The following is an 8,162-nucleotide window of genomic DNA, read 5'->3' as shown; positions in this document are numbered from 1 at the left end:
TCCCTCACTGTAGAGAGCTTTTCTAGGTGGAGGACTCTCTAACGACAGGATCTCTGGGTATTCCTTGTGCCGCCAGCTTGTTCTTCCCGTTGTAGTGGGTTTCACTGACTGTCCCACCCTGTGCTTCAATCTCCCAAAGAAGCAGATGGGCTTCTGTCTGGGCTTTCTCAAAAGCACTGCAGTGGATTTCCCTAGGCAATTATTTTGTAGACATGTTTGGTCACTTTGTCTTATTTAACAAATGAGAGAACAATAGTGTTCGTTCCAAAGGTATGTGCTTATAGACATACCATCCTGAATGCACGCTGTCCCTTCTGATCTTGGAACCTGAACGGAATTGGACCTGGTTAGTACTTTGATGGGAGATCACTTGGGAATACCAAGTTCTGTAGGCTTAAAAAAGAAATTGCCAGAAGGTTCTGCATGGGTTTGTAGGATTGCTCTACTCTTAAAATCAATATCTGAAGCCAGGCAGTGGTGGCGCACGCCTTTAATCCCAGCACTCGGGAGGCAGAGGCAGGCGGATCTCTGTGAGTTCGAGGCCAGCCTGGTCTACAAGAGCTAGTTCCAGGACAGGCTCTAAAAAAAAGCTGCAGAGAAACCCTGTCTCGAAAAAACAACAAAAAAAAAAAAGAAAGAAAAAAAAATCAATATCTGAGGTTTTCAGTCAATTTCACACCCTATCAGCAGGAAGGCGGCTAGTCTCTGCTATCCGCATTAATTTATCAATGAGGAATTAGTGATACCTTTTATGGATTTATGCTACTTTTCCTTTAAGGTCTGCCTACTCCACAGTTCCAGAGGGGTGTGTGCGTGCGTGCGTGCGTGTGTGTGTGTGTGTGTGTGTGTGTGTGTGTGTGTGCGTGCGTGTGTGTGTGCAAGCACATGTTTCCTTCTAGAAGCTTGGTTGCATGAATTTGCTGCTTGGAGTCACAATCTATCTCCAACTGTTAATTTTTAGTAAACTAACACAAGGTTTAGAATTAAAATATTGGATATAGGTTTCTAAATTTTTTTTCTCAAAAATATTATCAAAAGATTGTTTCAGTAGGTAATGGATTGGGTCTCTCTTCTTCAAAAAAATTTTACCATGCAAACACTCAAAACTAAGTTCTTCCCTTCCCTTCTTCTACTGTTATCTCCCTCAGATCCTGCAGCCTGACTTATGTGGGAAGGTTATTAAATTTGGGCCTGGAGAGGTGGCTCAGCGGTTAAGAGTACAGGCTGCTCTTGTGGAGGACTTGTGTTTGGTTCACAACCATCTTCAGTTTCAGGGGATCCAATGCCCTCTTCCTGCCTGGTGGGCATCGCACACATGCAGTGGACACATGCAGTGCACACATACACACCAAGGCAAAACATTCCTACATGTAAATGTTAAGTAAAATAACATTTAATCTTAAAAAGGTTTATTGGATCTGTATTAATTAGCGTTTGGTTAGTGTACCTCTCTGAATTTTATGTCAATTTTTATGTTGCTTTTTGAAGGGTGTTGAAGCTTCCCACGGTAACTCTGCATTTCTACATTTCCCCCTTTAAAGCTTCTATACTTTCCTTTGCATATCAGTGGCTCTGTTACATTGCTGTTTAAAACAGCCAGGGCTTCTAGGTAGACATTTTCTCTCTCACTATAATTATTTTTCTTTATCCTTTGCATATAGAGCTGAACTTGTTCTGTAGCCTGACTGATACTAATGCAGCCACTCTGGCTTCTTAGAGTTAATACTCACATACCCGGCTCTACTCTCTTATTTGCAAATGCCTATGGAATTGATTTGAACTCATTTTCTTACAGTGTGCAGTTAAATACGGTTTTGTAATCTAGTTTTCCAATACCTTTCTTTCTTTCTTTCTTTCTTTCTTTCTTTCTTTCTTTCTTTCTTTCTTTCTCTCTCTCTCTCTCTTTCTTCCTTTCTCTCTCTTTCTTCCTTTCTTCCTTTCTTTTTTTCTCTTTTTCTTTTATTGTTGAGGTATTGTAGATCTGAGAGAGCAGCCAGAGGCATTTGAAAGAGTACAGAGCAGAGAGAGTAGACTAAACTTGGCCAACAGACTGGTCATAGCCAGAGCTGTCTTCAAAAGAGGGAAGAGTAGAGCATAGTGGGAGAGCAAAGGGAGCAGGATGATAGAGATAGATGTTAGATAGATATAAGATAGATATAAGATTTATGAGTAGATAGATAGAGATGGATAGATATAAGATAGATGGATATAAGATATATGGATAGATAGATATAGATGATAGCTTTAAGATAGATGGATAGATGGATAGATAGATAGATGGATAGATGGATAGATAGATAGTTACATAGATAGATAGATAGATAGACAGACAGACAGACAGACAGGCAGACAGATAGGGAGAAGATAGTGAGAATAGCTGGATTTGAAGAAAGATAAGTAGCTGGGGGTGGAAGCCCATGAGTTTGAGGGAGTTTAGGGTAGAGGAGGAGGTGAGAATGGCTAGGATGCTAGCATGGGCTCTGAAATGTATAACAGGTGCTTATGATATACTGAGGGATCCTCGGGGCTGGTATGAGATTTGGTATGCTAAGAGTAGCCACAGGTAGCCATAGTTCCCTTCTATTAGAAATAACAGAAATGACTCCTTTTGGTAGTAGACAGGAGTCAGCTTCACAAGTTCCCAAGAAATGCTGGCTTTTATCTAACCACCAAAAAGTCTCCTATAGCCCCTTCCATCCAGTTCGCCTTTTCCAAGTGACTAGAAACTTCTCAGTTTGTCTCATCTGAAAGTGACTCTCAGCTGTTGTTACTGTTTTCTGTGAAGGAGGGGCCTGGTGGATCTGTTTGGTTTCAGGGAATTCCTGGAGCTCCCTTGAGTTGTTTATTTTCTGTTTTAAGGTGCTTTCCTGGGAGATGAAGTATTTCATTAGGAATAAAGTATTAAATAACACTATGTCTACACCTCACATATCTAAGGTAATACAAATAACCTGTACCCACATTATGTGTAAATTGCCTCTACCTAAGGTGTGTATGACCTATTCACATCTCAGGGATTAGCTACCCACTCAGGAGTATATAGAAAGTACCCACTATCATACTATGTAGAGCCTGTTCATGTCCACATATGTAGCCACAGTGTAGATGAATAGGCCCAAGCAAACACAGGAATGCAAAAACAACACACCAAGAAATCTCTGAAGTTGGCATGAAAACCCAGGATAGAGAAGACACTATCCACATTCACTGGAAAAGATGGTATGTGGAGTGTAGCGGACAGTGGTAGATTTCTCATCAGAAGAAAGCGTGAGATGGCTGTGGACACAGTGAGAATCTCCGCATATGTGGTACCTCTTCCCTGTGTTCCCCATGACACCCAGGGTGGCCATTGTAGAACAGTCAGTGACGCCGACCTAGTAAGGACCCTGCGCTGCCAGGAAACTGATAAAAGCGTTGGAAATAGACTCCCTAAGACATGAGCCTTGCACAAGAAAAAGCTGAACCATGGTTGCAAATATAGGGCTGAATGTTTTTGGGAAGTGAGGTGGGATTAAACTGAGACATAGTCCTGAAATATTCAACTGTTAAGATTCTGTACTTTTCCCTTCCCGGTGACGTGAATGCCGAAAGACCTATGTAATCATTCTAATTAACTTTCATGTATATTCACATTTCACGTATAATGTGATTTTGATCAGTTCAGAACTCCACAGCTGAGGAAGCATAGCTCAGTGAGAGGGAGGATAGCTCAGTGAAGCCCTTGCCTAATTTAGCAAACGCTGGTTCCCATCCTCAGCATCCACAATAAAAACAACCCACGCTGTCAGACTGTGCATCACTGAATGCATGCGTGAAATGAATGGAACGGATGAATGGAGACGGGCACTTTAAAACACGCAAACTGAAACAGGTGGATGACAAGTGACCAGGATTAGTTATGATGTGGGAGGTGTTGGCATTGATGCTGATATATCATGTGACCAGCAGCTCCCGAACAAGAGAGTGTGCTATGGACAGGCAAAGAAGCCGCTCTTCCACGAGATACCATGAGCAAAAGGCCGAAACGGAAGCTGCATATTATTACAGTGTTATGTAAGCCTATGAAACATATGCTTCCAAAGAGGAACCTGTCATAACCTAGAGAAGACAGAAAAACAGAGAAAAACAAGAGAAGTTGAAGAAAGACTTCTTATCTACCATCTGTCTACAGTCTGTCTCTCCCAACTTTTGGAATGATCTGAAACGCCCCCACATGATCCCGTACATTTCTCTTTGCTAATTCAAACTTTATTCCAAGGAACATTTGATATTGATTGAGTGTGTGTGTGTGTTTGTGTGGTGTGTGTGTGTGTGTGTGTGTATGCATAGAAAAGCTGAAAGTAGATTTTCAAACTTGGAACAAAGAACTTCCCAGTTCCTGCCAGCGGCCTGAGAAACCTTTTGCTGAATGTTTACTTCATCAGCCTGAGCATTGCTTTTTTTTATTTAATATTTTTATACTTAAAGCACACCTGACATAGCAGTCCAATTCTTCTTTTTGTTTATTTGCAACACACTCGGCCACTCTAAATTATCCAGGACAGCCGAGAAATGCAGAAGCCATGGAAACACTCCACAGCTTGACGAAGAGCTGCTTGGTATCCAGAAACCTTCACGCCTGTCAGGAATTCTGCTGACACATCTCAAAAAGTCTGAGGAGTGAAACTGTTGCGTTGTTTGCTTTGTTTGCTTTGTAAACTCTGTGGTCAAATGTGTGTGAAAGGGTTTAAATCCAACAGGAGCTTCCAATGTCTGCAGTGAGCGTCCCGGGCAGTCTGCTTTCTGTTCTAATGTGTTCACATGGTTTGGATGATCTAATTGAGAACGAGGAAGACTCTCATGAGTCTTTACAGCACGGAGAAGCTGGAAGAGGGGGACACAAATCCAATTAAGATGTAACTCCTCTGAGAGAGTGTGTGAAGAGTTCGGGAAGACTGCTCCACGGTGGAGCCCCCTTCTATCCACGCCCCTGGGTCACTGACTCAGCTTAAAGGTTCCTAGCAGGATCTGGGGATTCAGAGAAGACACCAGCAGGGTTCTGGGAGGCAGCACAGCCTGGCCTTCAGGCAAGGGTAACTGCTTTCAGAACCCCAGTGTGAATACACACAGGGGACCACCTCCTACACAGGCGGTTTGTATCTGTATGGGAATCACCTGGAAAATGGCATTCATGATTAGACACCCTTTCTTATTTAGCTTCTGGTATTTTTTTTTTTTTTTTTTCCAGTGACACATACCACTCACTTCCCTTTTGGGTCTCCATCATAAAACAAAAATTCTGGAGAATCTAGCTCCCTGAGCAGAAACTTTGCAAGCACATATCACTGTCCTCAACTTGTCAAATTATAATACCCAACATGCTCGACATCAGGGCGCTGGGGGGGGAGGGGATGACATCAGTGCACCCACAGGAAAAGGGACGAGGCTTGTGGGGGATCCACGTCTCCCACAGCAGGTCTTCTATATTCTTGTCCACACTGTCTTCCCTCGACACCTGTAAGTAATTGCAGCAGCTGTTTCAGTGCCTCTCTTCAGACTGTGTACTCGTCATGAGGTCATGCCTCATGAACTTCTCTGTAACTAGAGGCGGGGTTTCCTAACTTCCCGGTCTCAAAAAGACACACAGAAGCTTATATTAATTACAAAATGCCCGGTCTGTAACTCAGGCTTATTACTATCTTTTACAACTTAAATGAACCCATTTCTCTTAATCTATAGTTTACCACATGGCTCATGTCTTTACCTGTTCTCTAGCAGGTCTTGTTTCTCTGTTGGCTGCCCAGCATCTCCCTGACTTTCCCCTTCTTTCTCTTTGTGTTTTCAGTTTGGCTTTCCTGCCTAGCCTTACTCTGCCTTTCTATAGGTCAATGCAGTTTTTCCTTATTTTAATTAACCCACGAGAGTAAAACATATTCCCAGTGTACTGAAGGATTATCCCACAGTACTTCTCAAGGAATGTGGCTGCCATCAACAAAACATTTTGCACACACTCGTGAACAGTACACAAACCTGTCCTGATTCCCCTGCTTGAGCAGGGTTCTCTGAACGTGAACTTGGAGTACTGTATCTCCCAGCCATGAGTATGCCGATGAAGACTACCAGCCCTGGAAAAGACATCCTACAGAGAGATCTCAGCAGTGGGCTGCTGGACTCTACAGTGTTTTTTTTTTTTTTTTTTTTTTGTACAACTCCGATACTGTTTTATGTTTGCTTGCTTTTTGTCAGGTGCTGTTCTGGTTTACATTTTCACTGGCAGTATGCGAGTCTCTTACATCTCCACACCCACAGCACCCTTTAACAAAGGGTTGGGCCTTTTGGTTACAACCAATCCCCACGGAATTCCCTCGTCTTAGTGGGAGGCCAGGCAGTGCTTGGCCAGTCTGTGGCAGGCACCATCAGAGACAACAGGACAGTTCCCTTGGGTCTTCGTGAAGGCAACTTAAGCATGTTGGCTTAAATGGGAGTGTTTTCTCATCTGTAGATACAAGGGACATGTAGAGCTTCAAGTGGGAACACAGTGGTTAGTAAAAACAGTAGAAATTCAATAATAAAATTGATTGCAGAGAGTGTCAGTAATATAGTCCATCGACATGGGAGCTTATCACACTGAAATGAGAACCACTTCCATGTTACCAACAAGTAGTTACAGGGCTTTGTTGCACATTCCATGTTTTTTCCCAGTTATCAGTTTCAACTAGTGGCTTAACAATTGAGGCAGGCAAGATGGAGAGGGATGTGAGGAACAGAGCAAGGCACTTAGGACTGATGACATTGTGTGCCGGGAGCTCGCCTTGAATCCCAAGCCTCTTTTGCAATCCAAAGCCGTTCTGAAAATGAGCAGGTGATCACCTCCTTGGTTATCGTAATACACAGACATGTGGGCTGCTGCCGTAGCTAAGGATCCGAAATGGAACTCTGGAGAGCAATTTCCCCACCAGCATCATTTCTGTTTCCAAAGTGGCCTTCCTTCACTAATAGTTACTTCATAAATGAATAAACAGTCATTCCTCTCCTATCTAATTCTAAATACCTGTGCAATATTCTAGGTAGTGCAGAACGTGGTATATGTGGCAGGTGCATTTTAAACGTAAATGATACAGTCATTTAACTGCAAACCACATGTACACAAACAAAATTGGCAACAGAATGGAAAGTCAGTATTGATTCAATGATCATATTTGTTTTTCTTTTAATTTTCTAAGGGCCTTGAATATCAAAGAAAGGTTTGGCTATGTGCAACTACACTCAAGTGTACTGGAGAGTGTAGAGTGGTCACTATATGAATCAGGGGTCATATTCACAGAAGCAAGATTGGACTGACTTTTCATTAACGCCATCTCCAGACATACAAGGAAACATCAACCTCTCTTAGTGCATTTCTTTAAATGATGATGATGTTGATGATGAATATGACAGCTTTGGTTGGTCTTGGAAAGGAAGCTTCAGAACAGTCAGTTAAGGAGAAAGTGTGATTATGTCTTAAGGTGGGAAGGAGAATATTAGGCAGAAAATGGTCCAGTACGTGGGAGAGACTAAATAGGATGGGGCTTGTCTTAGGTAGGGTTTCTATTGCCAGAATAAAGCATCATGCCCCAAAGAAAAGCAACTTGGGAAAGAAAGGGTTTATTTTAGTTTATAATCCTGGGATCATACTCTAACTCTCAGGAAGTTCAGGGTGGACTCTTGGGTCGGAAACCTGGAGGCAGGAACCAAAACAGAGACCAGGGACCATGGAGGAACACTGCTCACTGGCTTGTTCTTCATGGCTTGCTCAGTTTGTTTTTTTCTGATATATCCTAGGACCACCTGCCCAAGGCTGAAATCTTCCACAATAGGCTAGAAGCTTCTATACCAATCATTAACTAAATAAACAACCCAAACAATTCCCCACAGATTTGCCCATGGCAGTTTGGTGGGGGCATTTTCTTAATTGAGGTTTCCTTTTTTCAAATGACTCTAGCTTGTATCAAGTCAACACAAGTAACCAGAAACAGATCTTAAAGCAGTGGTTCTCAGTCTTTCTAATGCTGTGACCCCTTAATACATTTCCTCATGCTGTGATGACCCCAACCATAAAATCATTTTCCTTGCTACTTCATAACTGTGATTTTGCTACTGTTACAAATTATAATGTACAATTTTTGGAGCTAGAGGTTTACCAA

General features: G+C 42.4%; 1 pseudogene; it reads left to right on the top strand.

Moving 5' to 3' along the window:
• The first annotated feature begins 276 nt into the window (after nt 1-276).
• On the top strand, nt 277-395 carry LOC119813857 (annotated as a pseudogene).
• The last annotated feature ends 7,767 nt before the right edge of the window (nt 396-8,162 follow it).

Source organism: Arvicola amphibius, chromosome 4 (assembly GCF_903992535.2).
Source record: "Arvicola amphibius chromosome 4, mArvAmp1.2, whole genome shotgun sequence".
NCBI classification, from domain to species: Eukaryota; Metazoa; Chordata; class Mammalia; order Rodentia; family Cricetidae; genus Arvicola; species Arvicola amphibius.
The sequence above is the reverse complement of the archived record's forward strand: the minus strand, read 5'-3'. Positions and strand labels throughout refer to the sequence as shown.